Source organism: Mixophyes fleayi, chromosome 2, assembly GCF_038048845.1.
Source record: "Mixophyes fleayi isolate aMixFle1 chromosome 2, aMixFle1.hap1, whole genome shotgun sequence".
NCBI classification, from domain to species: Eukaryota; Metazoa; Chordata; class Amphibia; order Anura; family Limnodynastidae; genus Mixophyes; species Mixophyes fleayi.
The window spans coordinates 267915491-267933467 of NC_134403.1; the positions used below are offsets into that span (position 1 = coordinate 267915491).

General features: G+C 40.0%; 1 protein-coding gene and 1 long non-coding RNA gene across 6 annotated transcripts in view; one reads left to right on the top strand and one right to left on the bottom strand.

Annotated features, from left to right (window-relative positions):
• LOC142138983 (polymeric immunoglobulin receptor-like) overlaps nt 1-17977 on the bottom strand; it is an 85564-nt gene that overhangs the window by 58235 nt on the left and 9352 nt on the right. Inside the window, exon 2 of one of the 5 annotated variants that reach the window (XM_075196179.1) lies at nt 14273-14381. The exons of the other annotated variants lie outside the window; for them this stretch is intronic. The gene's annotated coding sequence lies outside the window, so the exon portion shown is untranslated. The remainder of the gene's footprint in view (nt 1-14272; nt 14382-17977) is intronic. 5 annotated transcript variants of the gene reach the window in all.
• LOC142138984 (uncharacterized) overlaps nt 4999-17977 on the top strand; it is a 35218-nt gene continuing 22239 nt past the window's right edge. The window contains exon 1 of the long non-coding RNA XR_012688141.1: nt 4999-5081. This is a non-coding gene — a long non-coding RNA (uncharacterized LOC142138984). The remainder of the gene's footprint in view (nt 5082-17977) is intronic.

Here is a 17977-nt window from a genome sequence, read left to right on the forward strand (position 1 = left end):
GGCCCTTTGGCATCTTAGAGTCTTTACGACAGCAGCAGGTACACCAGTGGCACACTCACAACACATAAAAGGACTTCTGACAGCGATACAGTTACCCAGAACAGTAGCCGTCATAAAGTGCAAAGCCCATACCTTTGAAGAAGACCCAGTGTCATTGGGCAACAACAGGGCAGACGAAGCTGCTAAATGGGCAGCAGGGCAACCTATGACTGTATCGACCAAGACTATGATGGTTTTTCAGACATTAGACATGCAGAAATTAATTGAAATGCAAGATTTGTGTTCCCTGCAGGAAAAGGCGGTCTGGAAGGCGAAGGGATGTGGTCAAGAGTCCTCAGGACTCTGGAGGGATGGACAAGGTAAGCCTGTAGCTCCCCGAACATACTATCCAAGCCTGGCTGAAGCAGCACACGGTCTGACTCACCTGGGTAAAGAAGGTATGTGCAAACTGGTGAGAGCATACTGGTGTGCTCCCGGATTTTCCTCTCAGGCTGGTAAGAAAGCAATGTCATGTCTTACTTGTTTGAGGAAAAATGTTGGGAAATCTATTCAACTGAGCCATCCCACATCCCTCCTACAGACGGACCTTTTCAGGTAATACAAATTGACTATATCCAATTACCACCGTGCAGGAATTTAAAGTATGTGTTAGTTTGTATTGATGTGTTTTCCGGTTGGGTAGAAGCATATCCGGCAGCCACTAATACTGCTGTGTTCACTGCAAAGAAAATTGTACAAGACTTTGTGTGTAGGTTCGGTATCCCTAGAATCATTGAAAGTGATAGGGGTACCCATTTTACTGGTGATATCTTCCAAAATATGTGTAAACTCATGGGAATCAGTAGCAGACTTTACACCCCTTACCGAGCACAAGCCAGTGGTAAGGTGGAGAGAGTAAACGGTACTATAACGAACAAGCTGGGTAAGATAATGGCTGAAACTGGGTTGGCATGGCCTGAGGCTTTGCCATTGGTCCTCCATAGCATTCGAACCACTCCTAGACCTCCTCTTAATCTGTCCTCCTTTGAGATACTGTTCGGACGACAGCCTCATTTGATCATGAGTCCACAAGACGACTTGAAGTGTAATAATGAAGTGACTGTACAATATCTTATAAGAATGAGCAGACAGCTAAAGCAACAACAACAAAAACTAAAAATGCTGTCACCTGGTATGCCAGAAACGAACTGTCATGATGTTGAACCTGGAGACTATGTTATGATCCGCAATTTCTTACGTTCAGGTTGTTTAACAGACCGTTGGGAAGGCCCGTACCAAGTGCTGCTGACCAGTACTACATCACTGAAGGTCACAGAGAGAGACACTTGGGTCCATTCCACCCACTGCAGGAGAGTCCATAATCCGGAGAAAGTGCAAGATAAAACTAAGACCGACGACATAGAGCTGTCACTTGTGAGCCTGTTCCGGGAGACCTAAAGCCTGCAGTCGAGACACCTGAACCAGAGACGTTGCCCCAGAACTATCTTTCCAGCGATGGAGTGGCGGTTTTTGTTTTTCTTTTGTTCCAGGATTTTCCTTGTTTTTACTCTTTCTAGGACATTCTATTTTTGTGAAGGAGGATGGAGGACGGAGGAAGGTTCTGGGAGTGATACGGATGAGATGGAGGCAGAAGAAAAGTTATTAGGATACTCAGAGCAGTCCATTATCAAACTTGGTCCGGGGGTTATGAAAAGGTCTGCTAGCTCAGGAACTCGGAGGCAGTGTGAGGGGCTATTGTCTGATGAGTATTGTATCTGCAAGTTTTGCGACTCCCTAGTTGAAGAGAGATGCATCCAACGATGCCAGTCCCCCAGTACTCTGAATATAGGCGGGCATCCTTGTGGGTAAGGTACTAAACCAAACCGAGTGTTGGGTGTGTTCTCACGTGCCGCAAGGGCAGCATAATATAGGACTAGTGCCATTCCCTCTAAACATATCTGAAGTACTCGAATTGAGGGGTGGGAGGCCCATAGACGGGAGGTACAATAACACTAGGTCCCCTAGTCTGACGCTTCGACAATACTCCATAGGCAGATCTTTGCTGTGCCTAAATATATCTCATGCAAAGCGCCTGGAGAATTGGGAGGCTGACCTATCAGATCAGACAATGGCTCGCCACACTCATTTTAGAGGGATACTCACAAGGTCACTACTAGGCAGGAATGTTGATGGAAGTCACAAATTAGGGCGTATGACCAAACATAAGAAGGTATCCATTGGAAAAGTCTCTACAGATAAATGTAAAAATGTCATTAATGCCAACACGTGTCTAGAACAAATGGAGACACTAGGCATGGGTAGTTTTATCAAAACTCTGTGTGATATAATTCATGGGCATACTGTTCCTTATGTTCTCCCTGATGATGTGTATTTTGTTTGTGGAAGGAAAGCTTATTCCTGGGTGACTCCGAGTTCCAAGGGCTTCTTAGCTATACTGGTTCCTGAAATCATGACTATTACTCATGAAGAAATGGTTGGTATTCACAAGACTACATCACCACCATACATACACACACATTATGAACACCGTGGCAAGAGAAATATGATTCCTGGTGAGGAACCCATAGCTACAAAATTGATTAGTGAAACTGCTGGTTTTCAAGTTATGGTTGCTCTAGACCTCACCAGGACCGCTCGGGGAACATTAAACTTTAAATATATCCAAGACCTAGCTAAATTAATAGATAATATCACCGAGATGTATGATGACACTTTCAGGTATACTGGAAGGGAGCTACAAGCGTACAAGAAGGAGTTGGTGCAACATAGTCTGGTACTAAATTATCTCACCTCTATTACTGGTGGGTACTGTGTGACACTGGCCACCCAGTTTGGTGTCAAATGTTGCACGTACATCACTAATAATACGGATGACCCTAAAGAGGTTATAGACCGGAAGATGGACGAAATTTTGCAGCTGAAATGGGAATTTCGAAAGAGTCACAATTCTTCATTATATTAGGTCGGGGAAAAGGTGGCGGGTTGGTTCTCGTGGTTGAACCCTGTGAAATGGTTCTCCGGTCTGGGGGAGTGGGTACAGGAAATGGTTGCTAGTGTAGGTAAGCTCCTTCTCCTTATACTGGGTGTCATCTTAGCGATTGGTTTAGTTGTCAAATGTGTTCCTACTGTGTTGAAGTGTGGAAAATGGTCTCATAGGAGTAACACTGAGAAAGAGACTGAGAGGGTGGTACCAGATACCGAGATCATGGTCTGTGAAGAAGTATTGTATGATCCTGAACTTGAAACGGTGATTGGGTGATAGTTTATTACACTATCAAAGGGTGGAGCTGTCGAAGTCAGCAAATTGGATAGAGTCATTTCAATTAAAGTCGAGCAAACTTGGTTGTCTTTGTCTGAATAGATGCGTACAGTACGCTACGACGTACATGGGCACGCTACGGCGTGAAAGGGCGTACGCATCCACTACACGTGGCAGCCACAATTATTGGTCTTTTACCATACATTTGCACAAACACGCATACTAATAAAATAGTACATATTAATGGTAGTTGCAACACATAGTCAGTTATGTCGAAATATAGTAGTATTTATATGTTATATCAGAGTTACATGCATATTAATGAAATACACGGAACAGGTTGAAGGAATCACATCATGAGTGGTATCATAATGAACCTCGTTACATATCCTACTGTTTGGTTCACTCTGCAAGGGAATCGCAGAGTGCATACACAAGTTATGAATCATAGGGAATTATGAACTACTTAAGACTAAGGAATCTTGGCGGGAAGAGCAGAGCATACCCCCTGCAGAGATGACCCCCTCCTTTGGATTCCTTTGTATGAACTAGCCAATGATGACGACCCCTGAGACCTTCCTGAAACCTGGACCAATAGATGCAAGCTATACCTCCTTCATTGTATTACTGTATTTCTGTGTGTATATAAGCAGCAGCTTGTGATCCAGTGTTCAGACATCTTGTCCCCAGACTTCAGGATCGAATGACTGCACTGGATCCAGAGCGCCTGTGATAAGTAACGGCTGTATTTATTATTACTTCGCTAGAGCATATTATTCTACTTATTGCGAATAAATCTTTGTGCGTTGGAAACACAAATCGTGGTTCGACAATCGTTATTGGTTAGCGACAATACGCACATAACAGCACACAGTACTCCCACATTCCAAAACCATACTGGTAGGCTAATTAGCTTCTGACAAAATTAATGTGTGAGTGTATGTGTTTCTGTGGTAGGAAATATAGCTTCTAAGCTCCACTGGGGCAGGTACCAATGTGAATAATTAAATATTCTCTCTATAGTGTTGCACAAAATGTAGGAAACTATAAAAATAAAGGTTAATAAATAAACATATTCCTCCAGCTGGTCTAAGGTGCCAGAAACCAATTTAATAGGACACATTTTGAACTTCCATTTGTACTTTTGCAGGGGACCACAATTCTAGGTGCCATTGCATTAAAAACTTTCCAGCGCACACCGGTGACACATGTAATATAGAGAGTTCTGATGTCCCCTTACTCTCATAGGGCTATATTGAGCAGTATTTTAGCAGTGTTTTAGGTGAAAATAGAAAATTTCAAGTTGAGGTGGTGGTCCTAAAGAGGAAGTAGGTTGGACTTTGTAGTGATGTTTTTGCAATGTGCGTTATCTGCAAATGGAAATTTAACCCCTTTTACGCACTTGTGCTAATAAAAAAGGAGTGTGGGCATTTTTTTGAAGTTCATAAATGACCTTTAATGTTATTCAACCTATCCTATAAATTACCAAATATTTTTAAGATTGGATTCCACTTTAATTTACAGTTTGCCATTACTGATTTTTGCTGAAATAGGGGACTTTAATAGGACTTTAATAATTAAGCAATGCAATAAATAAACAAAGTCATTGATCCAAATCCCTGATTTACTCCCGGAAGCATCAACATTAATTCAAAATTCCAATGAATATAAAGAGTTTGCAGAATCTGAGCCAAGAGAACTATGCAAACAGTACAGTGTTTCGTGTCATTTATTTCTTGGGTAATCCCCTGGAACATTTTATTTCCTTGTACAATGACCACGTATTAGTGTTTCGTTTTCTCCCCTATGGTGCAACCAACAGGTAAAAAAATGGTGCTTTATATTTTTTTAACTAGTGTTTTTAATTTAACATACAGTATTTGCTAATATTAAATTATTATATGTATATATTTTTTATCAGTTTAACAGTTTAAAATCTTCATGATGTAAATGATTTGTAGATTAATTTTCTTTGCAAAAGACTTAATTTTTTTCTACTCAATCAAAGTTTATATATTTTTTCAGAATACAAAGCTGTTTTTTTAACTAGTGTTTTTAATTTAACATACAGTATTTGCTAATATTAAATATTGTATACATATATTTATGTCAGTTTAAGCGTTTAAAATTTTCATGATGTAAATGGTTTGCAGATTAATTTTCACATTGTTTTCTGTTAAAAAACTTTAAATTTTCTTCTACTCAAGCATAGTTTATAGCTTAAGGGGCATAGTGTGATGAGGACGGTGGTAGTCAGTTTCACGGTACTGACTATCCGGACAGATGACAGCACGACACAAGGAGCCCAACTGCAGAGTAGGCAGACCTGCAAAAAGAAGTACTTACCAGAATGCAGATGTCTTTAGATAACGACTCGCTGTGTTGCCGGCTCCAGGAAATGACATCATCCTCAAGCGTGACTTGCCTTTAAGGCGGCGATGGACGGAGCCGCCTGTCATTTATGACATGTAAGTACTATTTTCGGGGTTATGGGTGTTAGGGATATTAGGGTTAGGATTACGGTTAAACCTAATGATTAACCCTAATATCCCTAACACCTCTAACCCCAAAAATAGTGCTTACATGTCAAAAATGACAGGCGGCTCCGACCATCGCCGCCTTAAAGGCAAGTCACGCTTGAGGATGACGTCATTTCAGGGAGCCGGCAACACAGCGAGTCGTTATCTGAAGACATCGGCATTATGGTAAATACTTCTTTTTGCAGGTCGGCCTACTCTGCAGTCAGGTTCCTAGTGTTGTGCTGTCATCTGTCGGGGTAGTCAGTACCGTAAATAGGTACTACACCTGATGAAGAGGATAGTGTGATGAAGGGCACACTGTAATGAGGGGGGCAGTGTGATAAGGGACACAGAATAATGAGGGTGACAGTGTGATAAGGTTCACAGTGTACTGAGGGTGACAGTATGATAAGGTGCACAGTGATAAAGGGCACAGTATAATGAGGGGGACAGTGTGATAAAGGGCACTGTGTAATGAGGAGCACAGTGTGATAAGGGGCATATTGTGATGAGTGGCATGTGTGATAAGGGGCACAATGTAATAAGAGTCACAGTGTAATGAGGAACACAGTGTCATAAGGGACACAGTGTAATGATGGAGATAGTGTGACAAGAGGCACAGTGTGATAAAGAACACAGTATAATGAGGGGGAAGTGTGATAAGGGGCACAGGGTGATGAAGGTGGCAGCAGTATGATGATTCTGGGAAAATATCAATGCAGAAATCGCATGAGTTTATATCTTCTATATATAGTCCTCCCTCGCTTTATTATATGCCATTTTAGACAGCGTGTAGGGAGGACGTTAGCTGCAGTGCTCTGTTCTGAAAATAGCTTTTAATGTTAAACTACAGAATACAGCAATAAACAGGGTGAAAGAGGGACAGAGAAATCAACAAGATATGTGTGATTATTGTGAAGCAGTTCTGTAGGGATCAGTCAGCGAGAAAAGTTTGCTGGTCAATTGGTTTTAATTTTAATGTGTCGGAGAGTTTAGATATAGTAGCGGCTACTGGTTGTTATTAATGCATATATATATAGTACTTGTATATAGACTGAGTTAGATATCAGTCTACTCTGAACTAACTAGTATATTTAGTGGAGAAAAACAGTGTGCATCTGCTGTGTGACTATTAGCAGCAGAACCCAAAAAACAAATAGATTTATTTCCTTTAAAATTTTAACTTTTTCTAGTGATCTAGTAATCTTGTGTGAGGCAGTGAAATCTGTATTAAGTGGGAAAAAAATGAGTGTTAGTGTGTGAGGGTCAGTAGCAGAACCCTTACAAAATGGGTCATTCAGTGAAATCTATATTAAGTTGGGAAAAAATGGGTGTTTGCGTGTAAGGGTCTTTTCTGGGCATTTTTGACATTCAGCAACCACATGTTGAACATTGCAGCAGCTGCAAAAAAATGCCATCTGCCATTCCACCAACTGAAGCAAGGCCATTACATAAATTAAACAATAAAAAAAATAGTGCAAGAGATAAAAATGTTGAAACACTATGCACACACTAAATTTGGAACATTAGCCAGCATGCATCATGGATACTGAAGAAGCAGTAACAATCAGATGTCATTAGATGGACAGAGGCATCAGTAGATATTTAGACAAGTAAAAACCCAATTGTATAGCGCTATGTAATTTATATATAATATCTATATCTATGCACTTCTCGATGGGCAGAGCATTCATTGGAGGTCAAGAGCAGAGCTTACTTAAGGGGTTATTTATGCTACAAGTAAAGTAGATGTGTACCATAATGCTGCCCTTGTGAAGCAAACCAGAGGAATCTGATATATATTCCAGTTACCATGTATATCTACATCCAGTCCATTATCACGTATCTAGATACTAATGTCCAGTTTGAGATTAAAATGTCTATCTCGATTTGTCCTTTTGGCTAAGCTAAAGTGTAGTATCTGACCTAATACGAATGTTTCGGGATGCCCTGAATGGGCGGATCTCCTTGGTCTGCTGTTGCAAGGGCGGTTGTGTTAGGAGCCCAACATGCCGTGCCTCCGGAGGACATGGTCCACAAATGACCTGAAAATGCAGTTGTGGTGGGACTAGAACCCTCACTTACTCAACCCCAAGGTAAAGGGACTGTCCGAGAGTTGCAACGGAGGTGTTCTCAAAGACCCATCTATATAAATATAGAATGTATATAAATATGGAATGTATAACTAACACAGCCCAAACAAAAAAATGTTTTAAGCAGCTAAGAATATTTTAAATAATTTAGGATATTTTTGTGCTGCATTTCTGAATTGCTGAATTCAAAAATGAAAGCAACTTTCTTGAGTTGGCTCTAGTTCTTGAGATAATGGACACCATCAATTAATAGGGAACTTAACCATAACACTAGGAGCCAGATTCATTAAGGAAAGTAATGCAAAAAAATGAGCAAGTTTTCTCCTGGACAAAACCAAATTACAATGCAAGGGGTGCAAATTAGATTATTATTTTGCACATGAGTTAAATACTGGCTGTTTTTTCATGTAGCACACATAATTGATAGCTTTATTTGCACACTGAAAATTAAAGTTGATCTAGGACATGCCCTACCCCAACTATAAATCTGCCATCGCATTTTAAATTTACATCCCCCTCCATTGCAACACAGTTTTGCCAAGGTGTAAAGTTATTCCTTTTTTTTACTTTAATTTCCTTAACAAATCAAGCCCTAGGTGTTTGCTCTGATATTATTCTAGAATATTTCCCCTCCCTATATAAGTGAATGGTCAGTTGATAATTGGCAGTTGAGCGATTCGCGTTGTCTATTGTGTTTTTCTTGTTTATTGTCCATGTTATATATTTGCATACATGTAATTAGCATAAATAAGTCAAGTTATATACAGAGAGGTTGTAGTGAGAATTTGTATATTTCAAGTAAGAATAAAGTCAATTGATTGACAGGGAAAAAAATAATTATCTCACCATTCCATATCAAGCTGGGACTAATTAAATAATTTGTCAAGGCCTTTGACAAAGATGGCGATTGCTTCAAATACATTCGTAGATCGTTCCCTTGACTAAATATAGAAAAACTATAAACTGGAATCTTTGATGGGCCTTAAATTCTTAAACTTATCAAGAATTCTAATTTCACAAAATTTATGAATGGTTTTGAAGCCTCTGCCTGGTGCTGTTTTGTCTCAGTTGTCAAGAACTTCTTGGGTAACCACAAAGTAGACAATTATGTAGAACTGGTGCAAAACATGCTCACAAACTTTAACAATTTGGGTACTAATATGAGCATGAAGGTACACTTTCTCCATAGCCATTTACACAGATTTCCGGATAATTTTGGTAGTTTTAGTAAGAAACAAGCAGAGAGGTTTCATGAAGATATAAAGGTGATGGAGGAAATGTATCAAGGCACATGGAACAAACAAAAAGTGTTTTACTATGCATTGATTGTAATTACCTGAAGCAGCTTACTATGTTTATCTTTTATTACACAGAGTAAAATGCAATTATGTATTTCATGCATTTACTTTTGCATTTGAGATCATTTCAATGTGATTTGTAAGTAGGCTCTGCCTGACATAAAATTTTTGCCACTTTTATGTTTTTCAATGGGGTAACAATTATCTAAAAAAATAGAGCCTATTTCTAGCAAAACCGATGTCATATTCGGAATCAGCACCTGCAAAGAATACATGTATAGATGGAGATCTGATGGCTGACCATTTACGGTGTGATGGAGTTTGAGAACCATATAAACTGATACATATTTGAATTAGATCAAAGAAAGCAAATGCAAGGAGTTGCGAAATCCTTCATAAGACAAGAGTGGACACAAGACCTCAACTACGTACAGCAGCATTAGTACTGACTTAAAAGATGAGAGGGCACAATGTTAAACAGAGCAAGTCAAGATGGCATTGTCCTTGGACCCACCAACCCACCCATATGTTGATAAGGACTTTCACATAGTTTAACAAACCAAGCACTTCAGTGACATGGACTACCACTTTTGTGGCTGAAGTGCTTGATTTGTGTATGCCCCACAAAAGCCAGCATTTTGGTTGTTGAACTGGAGAATAGATAGGGATGTTTACAAATGAATCATGGGCATTTGTATAACAGTGGTCACTAGTCATCTTCCTCAATGGTGACAAATGATAATGTTATATGTTATCATTATCCTTATCATCATCCTCATCAAAGATGTCTACATCGATTACATTTTCATTTTAAAAAAAGAAGATACACCAAATAGGTACCTGTTAGGTAGGATGTTTAAGGATCAGCAGCAATACATTGGAGAGGGTCAGCAGCAATACTTTCAACAAAATTTGTGAAAATTTGGACAGTTGTGAAGAGATCATTAGAAAATAGACTGGAAATAAATGTTAATGCTATAAATAGATTTTGGTTTGTGGCAAAACCTGTAATAAAACCAAAACACGAAGGCGTTTTAAACCAAAATCACATCCGAAATATATAGTGACACAGGCACGCTTCTGGTGATGCACACACATGAGCAACTTCTTTCATTTTCAATATGCTTTATTGTCAGGATGTCAGAGTAATTGACAACATAAAGCTCCACACACTTTCTTGTGACCCTAATGCTAAATAGACAGAAACCAACTCCTTAGACACCAGCCACTGTCTGACATCAGTCACACTGAACACTGAAAAAGGTTTTTATACTTGACACTCCTCACACAGTGCTAGCTTGATAGGCAGGTGACCCTCCCACATTGCCTTTAAAAAGGAGTTCCGTGCAGGTGTTCTGTTTAATTACTCTTCACTGCAGACATGCCCTGTCAGCTTGTTGTAGCTGTGGAAAAAGACATTTTTAAACCAATCAAGTTAAATTAGACTCTATACTATTATTCTGAAACACATACGCCCTCCACCTGTTTATCTTTAAACTAGGTGCACTGCTGCATGTGTAATATCTGCAGCCTTGCTTAGGCCAGATTTAGTGCCAAATGGGCCTGGGGCTGAAAATTATAGAGGGTCTACTATTGTGAGAAGTGCCATCCCACCTGAGGTGTGGCCAGTGATGTGTGGATGTGATCAGCTGTGTGTGTGGACATCACCAAAACCATGGAAGGCATAGCATGCAATTGGCTGGCTGTTGCTCTTCAATGACTGGACAGTCCCCTGACAAGCAGGTCCGCATCACCACCCTGCTCATTGCTCCATACCCCTCTCCACCTCCTGCGCCAGGTGCCCTCACTACAAAAATGTGTTTTTTTTCCCTCCTGGCTGGCCAGGCCTATTTCTGTGGAGAGGCCTGGGACTGCAGCCCCATCAGACCCATTGTTAATATGGCCCCCAAGCTTGCAGACTGTCAGCTGAATATCTAATTCCTCTATTAGATGCCTGGAGCAAATCACTCCCTTTGTCATTATATATATATATATATATATATATATATATATATATATATATATATATATATATATATATATATATATATATATATAAATAAATAAATATATATATATATATATATATATATATATATATATATATATGTGCACAGTCAAAGCTACCTGGATTGGGACCATGCAATATGTCCTTAGGTGCTGCAAAGTACACCTCACAGCATGCCCAAGGCACTAGGATAGAGGAGGCGATATCAGAGCAGCCACAGTCACTGAGTCTACAGGTGAGTGGATATGAGCCACTGAGATTCAGCAAGGTGGGGACAAGTAGTGCAGAGTAAGGAACAATGAGGGCACCCAAAACACAGAAACAATGTAAGAGATGAGGGGGACTACAAGTCTCACAAAGTGAGCTGCATGTTTAGCAGAAAGAACTGCCAATCTATCAGGAAAATCTGCCAGGTTACTAGAGAATGCTGAGAGACTAACATAGGGAACTTCCAATTCCAGAGGGGAGTCTGCAGGTGGCCCAATGACCCAGCTCAAGGTAACCCATTATGAGTCCAGCCCGGGGGCAGGTACCCCCCTGCCCCCCAGCCCAGCCTGCCCCTGACTGGCACCAATTTAAGTTTTTGGCAAAAGGTCACAGTTTATCAAAGCATAAATTATGGTGAATTGAAAGCCTTTGCTGGTCAGCTAAGCACTAATACCCAAATCAAAAACAGTGTATGACTGTCCGGCACTAACCACTGGAAGACTCCTTTACGATTTGGCCTGTGCTACATCTGGCATCAGAGTGACTACACTCCTTCTGAACTCACAATGATGTGCCCACACAAAGCAGGTCAAGGGATATCCCACACAAATGGACCAAGAGCCATGTTATTTCAAAAGGGGCAGCACCGTAAGTATTAGTCGCTGACCGCAAAAGCTTTCCCAACAACTGTGCCTTGTCTGTATAGGGGGAGAATAAAGTGGTTAGTAACTACACCCGAGGATCAGCTCCTACACAGGGAAAAGAAACAACAATACAATAACATTAAAAGACAAAGGAAGCACCGTGGCCACTTACAGGAGAGCAGGAGGGAATATGTGCAGAAAAAGAGGCACAGCAGCCACTGGAGGAAGAATACATAGGGCAGCCCCTCCTCCTGGATTACAATTGGCTAGAATATGCAGTGGAACTTAAACCCTAATGGGTAAGTGAATGAATCTGACACAAACGAATGAGTTTAAGTGTGTTCGGCTTATGGCCTCTCTTGTCATAATACATTTTACATCTACAGAATACACTAACACATAAACAAAGGTAATCTAAATGACATACATATAGAATTAAGCTGTTTATTTATTAAAATCTTGTGTGCAAGTGAGAAAAAAGCTGTTTGGCAGTGGGGCATATTTGAGAAAAGCTGGTGGTCAGGGGGCATTTGAGAGAAAAGCTGGTGAGCAGGGTGCATGTGCAACAAAAGCTAGTAGGCAGGGGACATGTGGGAAAAAAGCCGGATAGGGTGCCTAGGGAAGGGGTGCATATGAGAGAAAAGATGGTGGAAGGAAGGTGGCATATGTGAGAATAGGTGGTGGGCAGATGGGCATATGTAAGAATAGCTGGTGGGCAGGGAGCATGAGTGAGAAAAGCTGGTGGGCAGATGGGCATATGTAAGAATAGCTGGTGGGTAGGGGGCATGAGTGAGAAAAGCTGGTGGACAGTATGGGACATGTTAATGTTACAGGTAAGTGAAGTCAAGTTTTTTTGCTTTGTTCTGAAATCTAACATTTGGAGCCTCCCCTTTAGAAATCCTGTGTTTGCTCCTCGGCAGCAGTGAAGCCTGGACATCAGACTTATAGACAGGGGGTATTATACTTATTTGTGGCATGTTTTATGAGTTACCTGCAATGCTGTAGATTTGCACAAGTAGGTTTACACATAAAGACTATGACCTAATTATGGATTGCTTCTAATAATTAATTAGTCTCAATTATCTCTACCTTTCTTCTATCCGGGTGCTCCGGTTTCCTCCCACACTCCAAAATCATACTGGTAGGTTAATTAGTTGCTATTACATTGCCCTTAGTCTTTCTCGGTCTGTGTGTCTGTGTGTGTGTATGTGTGTGTGTGTGTGTGTGTGTGTGTGTGTGTGTGTGTGTGTGTGTGCGTGTTTGTTAGGGGATTTTAGACTGTAAGCTCCAATGGGGCAGGGACTGATGTGAATGATTTCTCTGTACAGCGCTGCAGAATTAGTGGCTCTATATAAATAAATAGATGATGATGATGATGTTATTACTGTCATTTCTAGAATTTCTATTTTCCCAATTAATGCAAGTAATACTTTACTAGCATTGATTCTCCACATGCTAGGGAATATGTATATAGAACAGTGAAATAATCACACTGAGGGAAAGAATAGGGAGGTGGTTCATCATGAAAGGTACTGGGATAATAGGAACTGGAATTCATATAAAACTGTAAGTTGACAGTAATGTTCTTGCTGTCATGTTGTATTCCATGTTGAGAGAAATATTTTTGCTTTTTATGGTAGAGTTGAGCATGTCTCTGTTATTTGAATGTGCACCAAATAAATGCAAATAAATGTATGCCTCGCTTTCTGGGGGCTGATATAATGATATGCAATGATGATGATGATGCACTAGCTAGCCACTTCTGATTGGCTGATTGCAGATTATTATAGTTGATAGTACTCAAATCATTAGTGTGACTGCCATATTATATGAAGTTGTGGCCATCTATTGGTATTCCCATTTAAAATGTGGCAGGAAAGAAGATTCCCATTTGTTTTGTAAAGGGGAAAACAAAACATGTTTTCACTTAATGGTTTGTACTTGTGTGTGATTTTATTTATATTTTATGTGGTAAATTCAAATCTCACACTTAAATAAATGACATTATTCTTTTATTTATGAGACTTTACATTATTAGATTGTGTACAAATATAGTAATGCAAAAGTTGCTAATAACACTGTCAAGCCACATATCTATGCTTTCTCTAGGCTATCGTGGTACGGCAGTATACACACTTGTTACCGGTGGTAATCGATATCCCAATGCTTGAGATATCGACATCGACTATACCTACAATAATAACCGAACATTTCAATAACAATATAATTAAAATGTACACTTACCTTAACCCCGATGGCGGAGATTACCAAAACTACTGCTATGCGAGTGCTGCTAAATGCAAGGATGCTGGATGCCGGCGCTTCATTCTGACGTCACAGAAGACAGCGACATCTACATTTAAAGATGTATGTTAATGTTAGGGTTAGGGTTAGGCATAGGATTAGGGTTAGGCATAGGATTAGGGTTAGGCATAGGGTTAGGGTTAGGCATAGGGTTAGGGTTACTGTGCGCTGAACGTTGGTAATTTACGTGACGCCAGAATGAATCTCCAGCATCCAGCAACTTCGCATTTAGCAGCAGTCGCATAGCAGTGGTTTCGGTAATCTCCGCTGTCGGGGTTAAGGTAAGTGTACATTTTAATTATGTCGTTATTCAACTGTTCTTTTATTTTTTTGTAGATATAGTGGGTGTCGGTATCCCAAGCATAGGAATATTGTACCTAACCCCTTGTTACACCAGCCCAGCAGAATAGCTGGACACATCATGAGCTACGTCCGATTGAAAATATTCAGGTATATGTGCTTTTTTATGCGTATTTTCCTACATGTGCTCGAGACAAATATGCATCCAACTATACTTGAGCCCCTTTTTTAAACTATTGTCTCTATTTTTACATTAACCTAATCAGATTGAAAACTCATTGGGGAATGGACCTCTTCCTAATATGTTCTCAATTACCTGACAGTTTGCTTTTATTATTCTTGTATTGTATTCTTGTAATTGGTGTAAAGCACTACTTACCCAGCGGCATTTACTATGTGTCACATTGTGGATACTAATATGAGCTTGAAGATTTAAATGCATATTCATTTATTTCTCAACTAACAGATCAATACATTGTAAATCATTTGCCAGAGGAAGTTAATTTTTATCTAGGTAGTTATAAAAAATGAAAGAAATTTAACATTGTTTTATTAAATGTGTGAAGTGTCAGGCTAAGCCACTCTCAATATTATATAGTTTACAGGATATACTAAATTACTGCCAATTGGGGTTTCATGGCACATGAGCCAGACCCACGCATGTTTGGAAGAGCAGAGCAGGGGTCTGGGAGGCTGGAGCGGTATTGCCGAGCCCTCCACCAAATTTTGGTAAAGGACCTGGAGAAACACTGTTCCATCTCTGGCGGTTGTTATAAATACAACATCAATTTTATGTTTTATGTATAAATTAACTTACTGTATTTATGGTTCTTGAAGGGTAACTCCAATGAAAAAACATATATCGCCTAATTAAAATCATGGCACTACTCCTGATTTTGCCTGTTATCTGACTGCTCTAATATTATTTTGGGATTTGGACTATTCTACAGCATGCTGATTTGGTACTGGCCTGTTAATGAACCTGGCCTAATATTTGCATTGCCTCCTGTTTCTCTGAACTTGGGTCCTGTTTTATCCCTGTGGTTCCTTATGTCTGGTGTCCTATATTCCTTGCTGATAAACACCTCACACTCATGCATAAATCCTTGTGGGAAGGGATATGGGGCTCCTATATAGGTAACACTAATAGGGTCACTGGTGTTGCACATCAGGGAGTGTGCCTAGACATGACAATATACTGTGAATAAGTAAAATTCCTTAGCAATATCTGTAACCATGGAAACATCCAGAAAAGACCACAATTGATCACCATGGTCTCCATTTAACCGCCATCTTTAGTACTTCAGTCATATTTGATGTTGTACTAGACACATCTGGAATGTACATGCTCTTTATATATTGGTCGGACAATGCCTTCGGAGAATAAGTACAGTATTCAAACTTTAACAATTTTATTTCAGACAATTATTTTTTCCCATATAGCATCCACAGTTCTTTCATAACTTTATCAAAACACCATTGCTGTGAAATTGTTTCACTATGTCATTGTAATTGCCAAATAATGAACAAACAATGAAATATTGTGCAGTCTTTGTTTCATTTTATTTTACTGACACAAAGCTCTCTGTTCACTGTTTCCAATATTTTGTGGCTGTTTCAACTTTTTGTCAGGCTAAAAAGAACCAGATGCATTTAACTAAGCAAAATATAAACCAACGGCAATTTGAACTTTGTAATATTACTTAATACGTTGATATGTCATGTTAATAGTGTAATTTGAACCATGTAAACAGCTCTGATGTCCCTCTTTAAACTCAATCAATCTAGTTCATGAGAATTGCAGTGCAGATAAATTTGCTTGAGAAGCAAGCATTATTCTCTGCATTCTTAGATCTCTGTTCTAAATTGTCCCAGTGGCTGAACTAACATTCATCATCATCATCATTTATCATTTATTTATATAGCACCACTAACTCCGCCGCTGTTCAGAGAACTCACTCACATCAGTCCCTGCCCCATGGGAGCTTACAGTCTAAATTTCCTAACACACACACAGACAGACAGAAACACAGACTAGGGTCAATTTGATAGCAGCCAATTAACCTACTAGTATGTTTTTGGAGTGTGGGAGGAAACCGAAGCACCCGGAGGAAACCCACGCAAACATGGGGAGAACAAACAAACTCCACACAGATAAGGCCATGGTTGGGAATCGAACTCATGACCCCAGTGTTGTGAGGCAGAAGTGCTAACTACTAAGCCACCGTGCTACCCATTGGTTTGGCAGGTGCCGTGCACCTGGGCCCATGGATATAATGGGGCCCTCTGCATGGCAGATGCAGAGGGTCAGGAGGGGCCACGGTTCCCTCCTCCCCATCTCCCTGCACTGGGGCTCACAGCACGCTAGTTCCGCGTTTGAATTGCCCAATAGCATTATAATTAAGAAATGCTATACTATTATTACGAGTGTATAGAGCAATGTTTGATCGAAAGACTAGCAAGTTTTGGACAGAAAAAATGTAATTGGAAAGTTACCTAGAAGTTAATGGCATATCTTTTTTGATTAGTTGCTATTTTTACCAGAAACTTACGATAGCAAATATTCATATACATGGACAAGTCCTCATGTTGTGATTGTAAACAAAGGCAAATAATTTTAATTAGGCAACACACCCTCAGACTGCCTGTGTTTAAGAAGGGTTCTTATGAGCTGCTTTATTTCACATGAACAGGGATGCCAAGCTGGTGGGGTACCAGGTACAAAGTACAGGGGTCCTCCCTATCAGTCTGTGTAGTGGGAGGAGCCACCAACTTGGTGTGGTCACGCCCTCTTCGGTGGCTATGAAAGGAGCCTCAAGAAGTTGCTGTATTGGGGCCCGAGTTTCCCTTGGTGGTCCTGCACATAACAGGAGGGTTTACAGAGTGCAAAATGTTCAGAGGACATTTCTCACTTTCAAGTGCCAGTAACCAGTTTTCCTCATCAATATAGTGGGGAGTTCCCAACTTGGCATGCAGGAGGCCGGGGTTCAATTCTCCAACAGCGAGACCTTAATATTTACTCTATTGTTGTTCCTCATGTTGGCATTGGCATGTCACAAAGTGTGAGGGGCAGCCAGTGCTGCGCTTAGCCATTCTGCTGACTTTTTAACCATTATTATATTAAATAAAAATCTAAATATATTTAATTTAGACTTTTGCATCATGAAAATTAGCATAAAATTAATTTCCTTCATTTTGATTGCCAACAAAATTTGCTGCTGGTACAGCTGATTAGAGGCCTCTGGGGACAGCAGACTGATATGTCACTGTAACATAAGCACAATATTTACAAATCCGCTTTCCAGTGCTTGCCATAGAACACAATTTAGTTTTGATGTAAGTCAA